The 18,448-nt window shown below is 33.7% G+C and overlaps 1 protein-coding gene across 1 annotated transcript in view; it reads right to left on the bottom strand.

Moving 5' to 3' along the window:
• Positions 1–17,942, bottom strand: part of LOC126762839 (nuclear transcription factor Y subunit beta) — a 194,903-nt gene extending 176,961 nt beyond the window's left edge. Inside the window, exon 1 of the mRNA XM_050479882.1 lies at positions 14,521–17,942. The gene's annotated coding sequence lies outside the window, so the exon portion shown is untranslated. The remainder of the gene's footprint in view (positions 1–14,520) is intronic.
• Between the last annotated feature and the right edge of the window lie 506 nt (positions 17,943–18,448).

Here is an 18,448-nt window from a genome sequence, read left to right as displayed (position 1 = left end):
GTCATTGTCAGCCGCCTCATCTGCGACAGCGCTGCGCACATCATTCATTGTCAGTTTACCGCCTAGCCGGAAGTTATCGATAAATGTCGCGATTTATTACAGATTTATTGCATTTTTATACCGAAATTATGTAGCGTTAATATACATACGAGCCCATCAATAGACCCGACAGCGCAAGCTCCTTTTTCCCCACATCACTTTCGATCAGCGCGCAATTACTCATGGGCTCGTTGGGTAAGTGCGGTTTCCAGTGCCTTTGTGTGCTTCGTACATGTACGTTGTCTCGTGGAAATCTCTGCAATTTATTTTAAGCGAAATTGCTCAATTTAAGCGGTTTCGATGTGCCGTTAAAGCTTTTATAGCAACTTAAGGTTATGAGCTTTCACTGATTGATATATACAGATGTATATATGTCACTGTAAGCAATTAAACCTCATTAATTATATCCTAAAACGAGAAGAATGTATTAAATTTATTTTGTTTACATGTTGCTTTTAATTCTCAACAGGTTTATGACGCTTATTATATTAAATAGAATTACTTGAAGATGGCGAAGCTAGCTGGTTAAGGGCGCAATGGTTATTGAGTTTAAGAGACTTATTTGAAAATTTATATTAGAAACTCGTTTAATGGTCTTTAAAAATACATTCCTGAGTACTTTTAGTTTTCATTTTTAGTGGCTTCTCGCATTTTGCAATAGATAAGCTTTGAAACAGAGAACAAATGGAGAAACATGTATTAACTTACATGTAATGGAGGTAAGACCGAATATACTGAAGTACTACAGCCTTATACTACAATAAGGCGAAATATCATAAAGTAAAAAAAAAACGGCCGAAACGATAGGTGCTCTGTTCAGAAACTATGGGTTGTGAGGTCTTTACTAAACGACCGCTTGTCCGTGCTTGAATTTTAATAGTTGCCTTAGATTTTTCAGGTTAGTATCCTTGGAAAATTTCAGGCGCTTAAAGCTTAAGTCAAAAGCTTCAAGCTTTCCATAAATTACATTTATAAAAGAACGAGCTATTTTCTTAGTAACGTATCAGATTGAACTTATTTTGTGAGCTTACGACAAAACCTCAGCAGCTTTTATTAAAACCGAAACAGGCTAAATCGATCCGGTATTAACATAAAGCATAAAAGCTTAAATGATTTTTCTTGAAACCAAATCATACTTAAACCCTTAAACCTTGAGTCAAGCGTTTCAAGCTTTCCATAAATTACATTAAAGAACAAGAGATTTTTTAGGAACGAATTGAACTGAATTTATTCTGAATTAACTGAAAAACGTAAGCTTTTAAAAGCTCAAAAGCTTTTCTTAATACCGAAACAAGCTTGATCGATCCGGCAGTATTCCGAAGGCCTAAGCGTATAAAATTTGATAAGCTTTTTAAAGATTCATTCAATTGATACGGAATTATTTAAAAATGCTTAGTGTATAAAAGCTCATCAGCTTTTCATAGAACCGAATCAAACCAAAAAGCATATAAAAGCTCAAACGCTTATCTTATAGCCGAAACTGAACCTGAATTAACCGAAAAGCTCGCTAGTATGAAAGCTCAGAATTTTTTCTTAGTTTCAAATCAGACGCAATTGATTCTTAATTCACCGAAAATGCTAAGTGTAGAAAAGTTTAAAAGCTTTTCTGAAAACCAAAACAGACTAAACTGTTCCTGAACTAACCAAAAATTCTAAGTGTATAAAAGCTTTTCAGCCTTTCATAAAACCGAGTTAAACTCAGCTGTTTCACAATTAACCGAAACGTGTATAAAAGCTTTCCTTATAGCCGGAACAAACTCAACTGATCCTGAGTTGACCGAAACGCTTAAATGTATAGAGCACAGAAGCCTTTCTAAGAAACGAATTAACCGAAAGATCTTATAAGAGCTCAAAAACTTTTCATAACCGAAGAATCAAGCATATAAAAGCTCGGTAGCTTTTCTCAGAACCGAAACATGCTCAACTGTTTCTTAATTAACCGAAAACCCTAAATAAAAGGTCTCAGACCGAATGAAACTCAACTGTTTCAGAATTAACCATCCTATAAAAGCTCTTCTTAGAATCGAAACAGACTAAACTGAGGGGGAGTTTACGTAAACATCTAAACATATGAGCGCTCAGAAGCTTTTCTTAGAAATGAAACATTGTCGACTGATCCGGAATCAAACCGGACGACTAAACTTATAAAAGTTCTGAAGCTCTTATTAGAACCGACACTGACTCAAATGATCCAGAATTATTTCGGTTAATTAAGCGGGTGATCGAGAGCCCGAAATCCTTCAACCTTATACAAACAACTCCCAAATACCATGTATGCTTTACAACAATATTCTCCTCTATTCAAACTTAATTAAAGCGTATCAATGAGAAAGTTCACCAAAGTGCCGAGTTATTCATGAACCTAAAGAATTTTCAAGCTTGTTGAGTTTTATTTTCAGTCAAAGCATATTTGTGTGTGAGAGTGTGTGTGTGAGAATGTGGGTATGTGTGTATGTACATAGGTGTTCGATACCCGCTACCGGGTAAGAAAAATAAACGTTTCACATGCAAATCCGTAAATCCGATTAAGCGCAATTATTTTTTACCCCAATAACCGTAGATGGCAACAAAAACAACAGCGCCGTGGCTAAATTACAGAGTACGGACACACACATACATACAAACAAACGTATATATACATGGATATATGTATATATGAATATGTGGACAATGGAGCAACATCATGCACCTTGGCCGCCAAAAAGCCCTGCAGCGAAATTGCGAGCGACTGACACCTGCGTGTAATGCCAGCGATTTGTGTGTGGTTGCGCGGCATGCAAATGCTTGTATGTGTGTGCGAGTGAGCAGGTATGCATGGTTATGCGTTTATGTGTGGTAACGATATACTTCTAACGGCATGTTGGCCTGCAGAAAAATGCACAATCATGCAAGTATACATACATACATACAAAAGTGCATATAAAAACACATATATATGTATGTGTGAGCCTAAATATAATCGTCAGTGCCACACTGGCTTCCTGCTGCTTGGCCACGGCGCGCAAAAAGTCAAAAATATGAAATTGTAAACCGCTTAAAAATGGCGCGAAATATTTTGATAACTGTTAGCGCTTTTTTACCGTTGCGCAAAGGCAAATATTTTCAGTTTTTCGCTTTTGAATGAAAAATATTTTTTTTTGATTTTTTTTGAATAAAAAAATTATTTTTTTGTAAAAAAAAATTATTTAAAATAAATAAATAAACGCCTATTAAAAACGCCAGGCGACGTCGTTGCGCGCTCGTGACATGAACCTTGACACAACACATGCCACACTTGCAACGGCAACAACAAAAAACAACAAAACAACATTGATATGAAACAGTAAACGACAACAACAACAGCAACACTAACAGTGACCCGACCAGCGTGCGTTTTAATCATAACGGCGTCAATTACTGCCGCCATTCATTGCCAGCGTTGCTGCCATCTTGCAACATCTGCCACACTTGCCACATTTGCCGCATATTCATAGGCAACCAAATAGTTGTAGCACTTTTTGCGTGTGATTTTCTCTACTCTTGGCCGAGCTTCACAGTTTTGCGCTGATTGCATGTGAATGCGTCCGTTATATGCCACGCGTTGGTGCAAATGGCCTACAGGCACGGCGTTGAGCAGTCAATTTGTGCAACCAGCGGATGTTTTTTTCGCCGCTGCTTTGAATTACTTCATGAAATCACACTAACACTCGACGGTAGCTGTGTTTTAGTAGGTTTTATTGTTGTTGTTTTGGTAGCGTAATTATTTTCGTCCCAAATTTAGTTTTGATTGGAAGAAATTGCAGTTTGAATTGTTGATAACAGCAACTGATATTAGAGAATTATTGATAGTTATATACCTTTCCTCTGTTCACTCTTTGGTATTTATTTCGAAAATGTTTCTAATTTTCTAAAAGCCTCGTCCAACTATTTTGAAATGTTGATAGAATTGTATCATGGAAGTGTTTGGTGTGGTCTTTTGGAGTATGGCTGTCATTATTTAGTAATTCAATTTTTAAGAGACAATATTAGGTAGTCGAAAAAGTCTTTTCGTATTAAGTCAATAGACGTCGTTGCAGTCGTATATCTCCAATATATCCACTTGTGTCCTTCAAAACATCGATTTTTTGTATACATTGTGACCAAAAAGTACCCGGAGATTGTAACTAATTTCCCCAGGTAAATGGTATTTTCAAAAATTGTACTTTGCTAAGTTGGTAGGACTGTCCTTAAAAATGTCGAACTAAGAATTTGTCTCAAATTTTGTATTTCCAACCAGATTTCGTGTGCGGAATCGCTGCGAATGTTGGAAAAGGCTTACGGTGATTTAGGTTAATCAAAAACTCAAGCCTGCGAGTGGTACAAAGGCTTCAAAGACGGTCGAGAGATCGTTGAAGACTTACTGACCTCGTTCTGGACGAAATTCGACTTCTTCAACTGACAAAAATATTAAAAAAGGCAAGAATATACTGCTTGAAAATCATCGGACAAGTGTTAGAGAAATTGCAGGAGAGCTCGAAAACTTTCTCGAGTCCTTTCGAATGATTTTGGTGTATTTTTTGGTTACAAAACGCCTTCTTCCTCAACTTATATCCCGATAAAATTGAATTTTATTTAAAAAGAGTACCATAAACAGTTCACTTTATGCATGCTTGATCGTGGGTATTCCGATCCCACATTCACGGTGAGCTTTATAACTGCTGACGAGACATGGATTTATTAGTTTGACATGCAAACAAATCTACAATCTACGGAATGGCAGGTAGAAATGGACTGAAGCCAAAAAAACTACACCAAAACTACTCTAAAATCAAGGTGATGCGCATTGAGGTTCACGATAATCGTGGTTTGGTGCATCATGAAGTTGTTACGGAGGGACACACGTTCAACAAAGAGTTTTATTTGGCCGTGTTAAGACGTTTGCATGAGAACCTCGGTCAAAAACGTCCGGAATTGTGAAAGAACATGTCATGTATTTCACACAATGATAATGCAACATCGCATCGAGCCACGATTGTCGCCGAAGTTAATGTCAAAAACGCAATGAATACCATCGATCAACCACCGTATTCACCAGCTTTGTCTCCGTGTGATTTTTTCTTGTTCCCTTAACTAAAATTGCCGCTCCGTGGAATCCGTTTTCAGTCGATTGAAGAGAAAAAATTCACAGAACGAGTTGTAGGACATCCAAAAAGTGCTACTGAAAAGTGTTTCGAGAACTGGCAAAATCGATGGTATAGGTGTATTACATCTGGTGGTGATTACTTTGAAGGCGACAATATAAATATTGAAGAATAATTAAATATTTTGCGTTTTTTTTTCAAATTTCCGAGTACATTTTGTCACAATATACAAATATACTTTATTAAGTTTGCTACGAAGTTGGTAACATACACAACGAAATGTCGGGAACCCCATAAGGTATATAATTACATAAATGCTCAGCGTGTTAAGCTGACTCGACAGATAAGTCTGCTTATTAGTTTGTATATACGCCATATCTTAAATCCCTCTGAGAAGTTTTGCAGCCGTCATTTTCTCTCCCATACCGAAAACCAGTCGTACTGCTGAACTGAATCGATCGGCATCAAGTTCATGTTTGGAAAACTTTTTTATTTGGGAAGGTATCTTTGCAAAATTTGACACAGATTATCATTTAAAGCAATTCAATAATCTCCGCAGAAATTGCTCAGTTTGGACGAGTATAGCGAATAGCTGTCATACAAGTTGAATGATCAAAAGCATGTCTTTGTATTGTAAACTTTTTTATTTGACGAGATTTCTTAACGAAATTTATCCCGTAATATAGTCCATACCAAAGCTATAGTTCGAATTGGAAATTATTTAAATCGGATCACTATAAGATATAGCTGCCATACAGGGTGAACTATCAAAATCAAGTTTTTGTATGAAAAACTTTTTTATTTGACTAAATATCTTTGCGAAATTTGGTCTGGATTATAGTCTATAGCAACGCTACAATCTCCGTGGAAATTGTTCAAATCGGATCACTATAAGATATAGCTGCCATACAGGGTGAACTATCAAAATCGCGTTTTTGTATGGAAAACTTTTTTATTTGACTAAATATCTTTGCGAAATTTGGTCTGGATTATAGTCTATAGCAACGCCACAATCTCCGTGGAAATTGTTCGAATCGAATCACTATAAGATATAGCTGACATACAGGGTGAACTATCAAAATCAAGTTTTTGTATGGAAAACGTTTTTATTTGACTAAATATCTTTACGAAATTTGGTCTGGATTATAGTCTATAGCAGCGCTACAATCTCCGTGGAAATTGTTCGAATCGAATCACTATAAGATATAGCTGCCATACAGGGTGAACTATCAAAATCGCGTTTTTGTATGGAAAACTTTTTTATTTGACTAAATATCTTTACGAAATTTGGCCTGCATTATAGTCTATAGTAATGCTACAATCTCCGTGGAAATTGTTCAAATCGGATCACTATAAGATATAGCTGCCATACAGGGTGAACTATCAAAATCGCGTTTTTGTATGGAAAACTTTTTTATTTGACTAAATATCTTTGCGAAATTTGGTCTGGATTATAGTCTATAGCAACGCTACAATCTCCGTGGAAATTGTTCAAATCGGATCACTATAAGATATAGCTGCCATACAGGGTGAACTATCAAAATCGCGTTTTTGTATGGAAAACTTTTTTATTTGACTAAATATCTTTGCGAAATTTGGTCTGGATTATAGTCTATAGCAGCGCTACAATCTCCGTGGAAATTGTTCGAATCGAATCACTATAAGATATAGCTGCCATACAGGGTGAACTATCAAAATAAAGTTTTTGTATGGAAAACTTTTTTATTTGACTAAATATCTTTACGAAATTTGGCCTGCATTATAGTCTGTAGAAACGCTACAATCTCTGTGAAAATTGTTCAAATCGGATCACTATAAGATATATGTAGCTACCATACAAGTCGACCAATCATAATGAAGTTCTTGTAACTGCAATTTTTGGAATTATCAAAAGTTCATGAAAAATTTAAACTCATAAAGACATTTGAAATTATACTGCAATGCAGAGAAAATGCAATTTGCATTTCTTACCTTTCGCAATCTGTGCTTAAAACGGAGAATAAGTTTATTTTCTTGAAATTTATTTGCTTTATTCTAAGCCAGTCTCATAATGCACGGAGTCCATTCCACTTTGAAGTCGTTTGCGCAAATTGCAGCGTTTCAAGTGCAATTTAAACAGCGCGCAAATGCTTGATAAATGCACAATTTTGTTGTTATTTTCAATACTCTTACCAACGTGCAACACGGCCATTTGCAATGCGGCGCACATTATGCGTTGCGCCACGTAAACAACGGCAGTCAGTGGAAAACAATTGAAAATATGCAGAAAATGTTTGGAAATTGTTGCAATGCTGTCTTGCATTTTCGCATTTTTTCGGCAATGGTCGCCATTATTTTTTTTTGTTGTTTTTTTTTTTTTTTTGATTTTTTGTGATGCGCCGAAATAGAAAGCCAAATGCAGTCTCGAATGCAGCAAAACAATGCGGCAGTAATATGAGAAGAAAGCTCAAACAAATGCGAGTGATAACAATTTATACGAAAAATAATAAAATGAAAGCAAAATAGAAATAAAAATATAAAAATGCTGAAAAAAATCTGCAAAAATTGTTCATCAGCGTTGCGCGGCGTGTAAGCCGCCATATTGCGCTATCCAAATTGGTGCCACAAAATCGCTACCAATGCCACCGCCACATACACCAGCGCCACCGCACTCATTTGCATCGCCGCAACGCAGCATAACTACCGTTATACATAGAACATTGTTAGTGTCCGAGTGTTGTTATTGCATTGCAAACGACCACCGCTGCTCAAAATCAAATATCGATGTTTTGATTGTACTTTGTCTGATTTTTTATTTGGCCATTGAGCCATGAACATTTTTCGATCGTTTTTGTTTTGATTGTTGGCCGTATTTGTTTCGTTTAGCTTTTTTAAGCTTTTTTATGCGCCTTTTATTTGTCTCTTGCTGTTTGTCTCGCTGTTTCGTGCGCGCTTTATTTGCGGAAATGTCCCATCTTTATTGCTTTACAGCTTCATTCGTTTATTGTGCAGCCTTCACTTTTTTGTTTTTGTGCCTTTGAATTGTTGGTTTAAACTTTGGCCGAAACAAGGTTGATTTTTGATTGCAAATGGACTTTGCCGCTGTTTCCTTTCGGACTTTAATTAATGCTTTTTAAAGTAAGTATTGGAAATTTTATTGTATAGAATGATGTCGAGGTCAATAAGTTTGTATTATGGGCAAATATGCGCTGTACAACAGAGTGTCTGAATAGAAAAGCTCTTGAAGTTTTAACTGGAATATCGAAAATTGAGACTTTTTAAGGTAGACTATAAGCTTCTACCGTTTACATGAATTTTTACTAGTCTAAGTTTCTGTTTCTTTTGACTAAGTGCGTAATCCGATGTCAAAACTAAGATTTTAGTGCTATTTCTATATGATGGAGGTACGCTTTTTGAGTCCCAATATAGAAGCTTTAGGAGTCTTAGCTGGAATATCGAGCGCTGAGACTCCGAAAAGTAGGCTATCAGCGTCTGCCCCATATACAAGTTTTTAGATAATAAAATTTAGTTCCAATTTACCAAATATATATCTGACGTCAAGCCGATTATTTTAGTGCTGTTTCGATAAGCTGAAGGCCCGCTTTTGTGTCCCAGTAGAGAATCTCTAGGCGAACTGACACAAATATTGCAAAATTGGGACTCCTAAAGATAGGCTATCAACTTCTGTCACATATATGAGTTTTTGTAGCTATCATACATACTACATTGCGTCATCATATTTTATTATTCATCAATATTTAATTTACCGCCTTCAAAGTAATCATCAGCAGATGTAATACACTTCCGATTTTTCACGTCCACGAAGCGTTTTTCTAAGCACTTTTTGGGATGGCCTTCAGCTTCTTCAGCGAAGTTTGTTCTATTTCTTCGATCGACTGAAAACGGGTTCTAATTTCAGTTAGGGGAAAAAGAAAAAATCACACGATGAAACTCTGGTGAATACGGTAGTTGATCGATGGTATTTATAGTTTTTTGGCTTTAAATTCGGTCACAATCGTATACTTTTTGAAACAAAAATTCAGCTTTATCGGGACGAGTCGAGCAAGATCTCGTTGCATACCCAAAACATGCACCAAAATCATTCGGACGGACTCGGGAGAGGTGTCGAGCTCTCTTGCTATCTCTCTAACTCTTGCTTGACGACTTTCAAGCACCATATTCTTCACTTTGTTAATATTTACGTCAATTGAATAGGTCGAAGTCCGCCCATGAAGAGGCTCTTTTCAACGATCACTCGACCGTCTTCGAAGTCTACGTACCACTTGCAGGCTTGTGTTTTTGATAACATTGAATCACCATTAGCCTTTTCCAATCTTTAGAATGATTCCGCACACGAAATTTGGTTAGAAAAACAAAATTTTAGACAAGTTCTTTGTTCGATATTTTTATCCATTGTAAAAATCGCAACGCACTACTGAGGTGTTCCGACTTAAGCAGCACTTTTTGTAGATAATTGTATCTTCTGCAAAGTTGTAGTAGATTATCTTCTATAATTAATAGTATTGACAGAGCACGCTATGTAAGGCATTTTATAGGTAATTTTTTACACCTTGGGTTACACTATTGACGTTTAAATAAGCATCCCTAACTTGTTTGACAAAAATATAATAATATAGCCTATGTGCAATGGAGTTAGTGTAACTTCCCAATGATGAAAGAATTTTTAAAAGCCGTCAAGTCGTTTCGGAGCTTATAAAATGGGAACATTCATATATTTCCTTCTTATAATATTAGCATAGATGGTATATATCGTCGCCTAAAATGCAAAGAAACGTAAGCTCAGCAAACTTATGAAAAGGGTTGCAGGTGAAGAAAAAACGATTTAATAGAAATCACACATACTGAAACAAAATTTTGAGTTTTGGTTATAAAACGGTTATATATTGGTTATATATTGGTTATATATGGGTTATATATTTTGGTTATAAAATGGTTATATATTGGTTATAAAATGGTTATATATTGGTTATATATGGGTTATATATTAGTTATATCTGATATCGAAAGCTTTAAATTTTATACATATGTACATACATATTAGAGTGATTCAAAAAAAAAATTTTTTTTTTTTTTTCGTTTCGTACTCGGAAAAATAGGTTCCTAGACACCTCTAAGAAAGCCTCTCCAAAGATGAGTTTTTAATTGTAACGGGAAGGTCCTCCTACACACAGTTTTCTATTTTTTCTTATTATCAGATAGAAAAATTTATATCTCGCTTCCAACTACTTAAAAAAATATCTTGTTCCTTAGATTTTGTAGGAAATTGAATGCTCTACAAAAAAGGTCTACTATGATTTTTTCGTAAACCCAAACGTTTAAAAGACATTAACAGTTAAAATTTGATTATTTTTGGGAAAATTTTTTATTTCTTATGAATTTTATAACTCAATGAAAAAAAAATTATTTTCGAAAAACTTAAAACTTTTTCAATACGAATGCCAATATGTGCCACACTGTCGCAGTCAAAGGCAATCAAACGCCTTCACACGAAATTTGTTTAGAAATACAAGATTTGAGACAAATTATAATTTCAAAATTTTTATCAATTGTAAAAATCGCAACACATTACTAAGGTTCAAAGCACGAACATAGAAGTATAGCAACTCAGTTTATGTTTTTTTCGACAAAAATCAGTGTTCGCATTATATGGAGACAACAACAGAAAGTGCCATATGCCAGACTAGCGTAGAGCTCAAAAGGGACTTCTATTTTTGCATTGTAAAACTACAAGAAAATTTAATATTTTAAGCGAGTCGACCAGCATCTGTGGTGCTCTATATGAAATTTAAATCATTACGGTAAACACTATTTTCGTCACACGAACTTTGTTATGATGTCAGTTTATGTTGGTGTACCCACATTAGCAATATATAATAATTTTTTGAAGGTTCGAATAGAATTACACAATCCATATTTACGAAAAAAATTCCGCAAAAAAAGTATTTTTTTTTCACCTTGAAACACCAATCTACGCCTTAATTAATTCGTAGAAGCAGAAGCTTATTTCAGCAGTATTCCATCCAAAATTTCCTTAATTTTTTTAACAAGCAAAGCAACTAAGATGATTTTTTTTCAACTTTGAACAATTCCTTTCAATAATTTATTTATATTTTATGAATTTTTTTAATCAAAATTGAAGCTGCGACCATTTAAACATTTGCTTATTTTCAATTTAGTTTTAAATATATTTTTTTTTACATCACGAAAGAATTTCACTAAACGAGTACTTCTGGGATAATTAATATCAATTGAGTGAAATGAAATAATTAAAAAAAAATAGTTAACGATTTTTAAAAAACTGCAGAATGTAAAATAAATGTGACCTAATAAATTGTGTTAGTGCAATTTCATAATTGAGTGAAATGAAATAGTTTTAAATATAAAAACTTTTTGGTCAAATATGTACGGAACTCTAATTAGTATTAACAGAAATCGATTTTTAACATTTTTTATTCTCAGATAATACCTTTTAAAGGCAACTTCACTGATTTTAATTATAATATTTCAATAAATTCTCAAAAATATACTTACAGACATATACATATAGAAAAGCAGTTATGATCAAAATCTCTTTATATTGCCATCCATTGCATTTTATAATTCTTCATAATCTAATATTAAGCAAAATCTAACAAATATGGCTATAACCATTTACAGAGTGGCTTATCAAAGCTCACATCCAGATCACATGTAATATAAAATTTGTGCTAAAAATCTATACCATATAATTTTAATTTCTTAATTTTTTATTTAAATTTAATTTTTTTAATTTTTTCTCATATGAAGGCGTACACCTAGTCCGAAATTAAAAAAAAATATATATTTCATAATTTGATAATTTATACCTAAGTGACATACTCAAATTTCAAATCAATACCTCAAATAGTTTTAAGGTACAGCTATTTAAATGATAGCCACTGATCACCATGTTTTTTCGTCAGTTTTATGTATAACTTTACATACATTGACCTATCTTATTTTTATTATTGACGTAGACACCGCTTACTCGGCTACAGTCGAACAGACCTATCGGTCTAATCAAAACTGTGGGCAAGCCGAAAAATAACCAAGACTTTTTGGTAAAAACTTTTTTTAAAGGCCTCCATTTTCCTAATTTCCTAAATGATTATACGGAGAATATCGGCCAGTTTAACGAAAATTTCACAAAACCTTACTGCTATTATGTGTTGGCAAAAAATTATAAATACAATTGTAATGACATTTCACACCAATTGAGTTGTCAACTGTTATTGAAATGACACTGGTTAAATTACAGCTGTCATTAAATTTGACGATAGCAAAACAGCTTTGGAGAACTTACTTATATAAAGCGTTATATTTTCTTGTTAAAATGTTGAGATATGAGAACAAGTAGTATCTGTTAAAACAGCAGTAACCACGCTTTGCAGTACAATATTTTTATTATATTGGGTTCTCTAGCTCTCTAGCTCCTTAGCTCTGTCAGCACCTAGTTAGGCTTGCTTTTTCCATGAGTTATGCGCTTAAACGATGACTAATAAATGAAGAAACGACAGCGAATTTTCACTTACTTATATATTTTTAAAGGTTTGGGAAAGTTAGAATTTTCAAAAAAATTTATTGTGGGCTTATTTTGCATATTTCTTAAAATATAATACTATATACTATATTTATTCTTTGAAGTTTCAAAGTATGTGCGATCGACAAATAGTTTTCGAGCTATTCGATATTTAACAAAGGGCTCCCGGCCAATTCTTAAAATATAATATCTTACAAATATGCTCTAAAAATGTTAAATAATTCGAACAAAAACTTTTCGAGTTCATCGCTAATAAGCAACGAATGCTCAGCTGCTCTGAAAAGATGGCGCTAAAGCGAGGCTTCGATACTAGGCAGCTAGCAGCAGCTGCAACTTCAAATGAGCTTTTCTCAAAATTATGTTTTGCTGCATAGATTTCAATGAAATTTAAGCAAGTACTTTGAAAGGCGAAAGGCTAGTACCTGATTGAGGAATTTTTTATACCATCAACAGGACAAATTAAGTTTACCACGAAATTTGTAATACACAAAAAGTAGCGTAAGATACCGTATAAAAAATATATATACATATAAATGATTAGTATTGAAGCCGCCAATTAAGAGCCTCATTAAATATATATATTTATAGAAGTTTAGTAAGAAGAGCTGAGTCATTTTAGCCATGCCCCTATATACACGAACTAGTCGCTTTTCGTCAGTTTTTCAGATATCGAATTTTGCACAGATTCTTCACTGCCTAAGAAGTTGTACACTTCTTCAAGTTATCTTCAAGAAATATTTCAGAGTTTGGAGTATCGCTACAATCTTCGAAGAAGTCTCTCAGATCTGATCACTATAGCATGTAGCTGGCATATAAACTTAACGATCGGAATAATGTTTTCACATGGCAAATTTTGTTAAAATATCTTTACAAAATTAGGCACAGACTTTTGCGTAAGCATTACTACAATCTCTGAAAAAATTGTTCAGATCAGACTACAAAAGCATATAGCTGCTATGCAACTAACCGATCAAATTCAAGTTCTTATATGAAATATTCTTCTATTTGTCGATATATCTTCATGAAATTTGATAAAAACTCTTATCTAGTTTATTGTTACAATTCTCGAAGAAATTGTTCAGATCGGATCACTATAGCATGTAGCTGTCATATAAACTGAACGATCGGAGGCAAGTTGTTGTATGAAAAACTTTTATATTTGTTAAGATATCTTAATGAAATTTGGCATGTATTATTATCTAGCCATTTCTATAATATTCAAAGAAATTGTTCAGATCGGCCAAGTATAACTTATAGCTGTCATACAAAGTGAACGATCAAAATCAAATTCTTGTATGGAAACCTTGTTATTTGTGTTCGATGCAATCGAAATCAAAATATTTTCTTGCTTCTTATCAAATTTCTGTGAAATCGAGTAAAAACCTTATTTAATGATGCTTCGTTTTTATTTTTATAAAAATAAAAAATATAATTTTCTTTCTAAATTTACTAAAATCTTTTTCTAAAATATTTTAAATTTTTTTCGAAAATATTTTAAATTCTTTTTCTAAAATATTTTAAATTTTTTTCTAAAATTTTTTAATATTTTTTTCTAAAATTTTTTAAATTTTTTTTCTAAAATGTTTTAAATTTTTTTTTCTAAAATTTTCTAAAATTTTTTTTTAAAATATTTTTCTCACGTCTTTGCGAACACCTACATACATAACTGCTTAAAAAGTAGATATGTGGCGTACATACGCCCAAAAAATTTTTCAAATACCAGGTCAAAAAATTTTATAAATTTTTGAATTTAATACTTTATTGATTTTCTAATTTCAAAGTTTTATGATTTTTAGATTTTAAAGTTTAATGATTTTTACTCACCTTTTATAGGTTTTTGCACTAACTGCGCCGTTCTCAGGCACTCACGCTGCCAATATTTCAATAAATTTCGCTTTATATAAAATTAAGCCACTTTTTGTGCAAACTTTAACTTTGCACAATGTGTTTTTTCAACAACCACTTCACTTGTAACACTTTGTGTGCTTAAAAAAAGCTGCTTGTGTTGCACTTTCCAATTTTTTATCAAGCACTGTTTTGTGATTTTTTTACGCAGTTTGCCGTCGCATTATCAGTTGATTTTTATGTGCATTTAATTAATTGATTTATGGCATGTAATAATTTTAATTGAGTTGGGTATATGTTTTGTGCAGTATTTTAAAGTTATTGTTGTTGAGTTTTTGGTGGCATGAAATAGCTACGCAGCAGTTTTGCGCACTTTATTGCTATTTAATACGTTTACAACTTTTTTTAATTTATTTTTTTTTTTATTTTTTTGTTATTGTTTTTGTAGCTATTAAACTGCAATTTTTGTTGAATTTATTAACTATTAATTATTGAAATTTTTGGTATTTTTTTATTGCTTAATGCCGTTACTTATAGTAATATTTTTCTGCTTGCTGCCGAGTTTCTATGTGCGATTAGCACTTTTCAAATCATTGTCAGTTTACACCGTTTTTATACAATTTTAGCTGCAAATCAGTTGACAAATTAACCGCTTCGAACTTCACTTAATTGCAATCTTTTTGTGAGGAATTTTAAGATTTTTAGGTTACTCATACGCCGTGTCACCCTTTGTGTATATTACTTGATTTTCCTGTTGCCGCTTTTGTTGCTGTTTTTGCTGCTTGTGTCCACGTGTCTGCTGCTGTTTATCTGCTTTGCTGGCTGCTTGTTGGCTCCGTCGCTTGTATTCACACAGTTCGCCGCGCCAAAGTCCTTTTGTAGAAAATTCTTAATTCGCTTTCTCCAAAGAGCGCAAATTGCTTGCGTGTTAAATATTTGTTTTTTCTTGTATTTTTGTCTTCGCCGTACTTTTATTGTCACTTTCAACGTAATATATTTGCAATGCTTGCTTTAGTTGTGCCTTGTTGTGCGCTGCGACAAGTGCATAGCGGCAAAGCGACGGCAAAATGTCAACAAAATGTCAAGCGCGTATTTATAATTTATTAATTATTAATAATTTTAAATTTTTCGTAAGTTTTACATTCGTTTTCATTCACTTTTTACTGCTTATCTGCGTTTTAATTTAATTTTTCTTACAAAGTGCGCCTTAACGTATGCAATGTGTTTTACGAAAAGTTAGTTAGAGCTTATATTTATTATTTTCCAAACTTAGCCACAATTTACACAGCATGTATTTATATATTTTGATGTGTGTGTGTATGTGTGCTAGCGTACTGTTCACAACCGTTCAACTTTAAGCGAGCGAGATATACTCTCAGTGTAGTTTTGTGTATAAATATCGTTTCGAAAAGTATTAGTAGGTATATTTTTGTTGTTGTTTTATTCTAGCAAATGATATGCTTAACAGTAGTATATGAAAATACGTTGTATTGTTACCAAAAGTGCGGTTGAAATATGCTTATTACTTTTGTAGCCTAATTTTAGGCGTTGTCTAAGTTAACAATATTTTTTAATTTTCAGTGTTTATATGTAACTGTTGTTTTTTTGTTAGTGGCGTTTAAAAATTTCACATTATTTACATATTTCGAATCTTTTAGTATACTTTTAGGTTGCTGAAATTATTCAAATATTGCTCAAGGTTTGAAATATTCACTTCAGCTGTTGCAAATTAATTTTGCTTTCGAGAATGTCTTTTCTAGCAGCCGTATGCCAAAAAGTATGCAATGCTTTTGGCCTTCAATGTTATTTTTGAGAAACGTAGCCAAAAGTTATGCTATTATTAGAGTTAGTATTATATTGATACACTTTTTATGTATATTAATGCTTAATATACCCACAGAAACATGCCTCTCGCACTATTTTACAGTCTTGAATTGTTTCTAACAGCCGTATGCCAAAAAGTATGCAATGCTTTTGGCCTTCAATTGTTAAGTATGTCAAAAATCCGCCTTCAAATTAGTTATGATATCCGAAAAGTCTTTCTTTTATATATTTTTTTTCGCAGTTACTTTAAGCCGTTATTTAAGCGTTGCGCGTTTTTTGTAGTGCTAAAAAATTTTGTAGCAATTCACTAGTAACGACATCAAACATTTCTTCAAAAAACTTACTTGAAAAGTCATTTATAAGAAGTTTGCGCGCAAAAGTATGCAATTAAAGCGTATAAAAATATTTTTACAGATCGTTTTTTAATTGTAACTAATAAGAGCTCAATTTTCATATAGTTTTACATAAAACGCCAATATTTTCACTTATGCGCCTGTAGGTATGCAATAAATTTTGGTTCAGTAATGTTTTCACAAATCTCTTTTCAATTGCAACTAAAACGAGCTCAAATTTTATGTAGTTTTCGAAGCGAGGAAGAGTCTTTTTTATTATTGCCTTAAGGTATGCAATAATTTTAGTTTCAATAAAATTTTCAGAAATTTTTCTTCACTTATAGTTGAAAAGAGCACAATTTTTTAAAATGTTCGAAGAAAGCAAGTATCTCTTCATTTGCGCCTGAAGGTATGCTACAGTTTTCGATTTAATAATATTTTAACAAATCGTTTTTAAATTTAATCTATAACAACACAATGTTTGTATAGTGTTCGTAAAAAGTCAGTATCGCGACTAATGCGCCTGCAGGTATGCAATAGTTTTCGGTTTAGTATTACTTTCCCAAATCGTTCTTCAGTTGTAACCAATAAGAGCTCAATATTTATATAGTTTTCCATAAAACGCCAGTATCTCTATTTATGCGCCTTAGGATATGCAGCACTTTTCGTTTTATTCATTTTTCTTCTAGAAAATTATTAATAATAAATGTTGAATTACAGTTTTTGATTAACTTTATTATTTAGCAAGCATTCCCTCTGTTACACACATACCTCGCGCACAAAAGTATGCTACATATTATAAATTACACCGCAGTTATTGTTTATTGCAGCCGTTATTAGCAACTATTTATTGAAAGCTTAAAATAGTTTAGTTTTCTGCCACAAATTTGCTCAAACTTGCAAAACAAATAGGTTTCCCAAATACCGCTCAGCAACTACCGACCGTTAACTTTGCCACACACGCGTGATTTTACGTTGTGCAAGGTCCGGATCGTGCGACTTGAAAAAATGCGTGTTTCGAAATTTCTTGACTGCGCACAAATGAAAAAATGTAAATTTATTGTCAGCAGATTTTTCAAATAAATTTTTAAATATTTTTCAAAAATACTCGCACAGTGAAAAACTCCGTTACATTCAAAATATTACAATTTTCTCTTGCGTATTTGTGTGTGTGTGTGGCAAATTGCACTTTATCACTAACACGCTTGCATACGCCGCCGACACTCGCTACTGCAACAGGAAAGTGTCATCCTTTCGTAACCGTAATTCGCGTTAAACTGATCCTTTCAATTCCGAAAAATCGCAATGGCTTTTTCCTTTGGCTACATCGGCCAATGCCAACCAACCAGCCGGTCGGGCATAGCCGTGTCGTATCACACCGCCCCCCGCCGCACCACACCACACTGCAACGCGCCGACGACCAGCCGGCACACAGCTTGATGTTGTGTTGCCGCTTAGCTTGGCTGTGTGCATCGGTTGAACGAACCTCTCGAACGAGCCCAATGCCTTCGCCGTCAACGGCTGACGACACACACGAAGCGGCCTTCACAATGCATACGAACCAAATAGTCGGGCGGCATGCACGATGTAAACCTTGTACAATAACAACAATAACAGCACTGTTACATATTGCAACAATAATAAGAATAGCAGTTATAATAAGAATGGCCAAGCGCGCTGCAACAATGGTTGGCAAGCGCCTCGGCCACGATTTTGGCCAACTAGCAGCTTTGTTGTGCTCACAACAAAAA

This window comes from Bactrocera neohumeralis, chromosome 6, assembly GCF_024586455.1.
Source record: "Bactrocera neohumeralis isolate Rockhampton chromosome 6, APGP_CSIRO_Bneo_wtdbg2-racon-allhic-juicebox.fasta_v2, whole genome shotgun sequence".
Classification (NCBI taxonomy): Eukaryota; Metazoa; Arthropoda; class Insecta; order Diptera; family Tephritidae; genus Bactrocera; species Bactrocera neohumeralis.
This window is presented reverse-complemented; position numbering and strand designations above follow the sequence as displayed.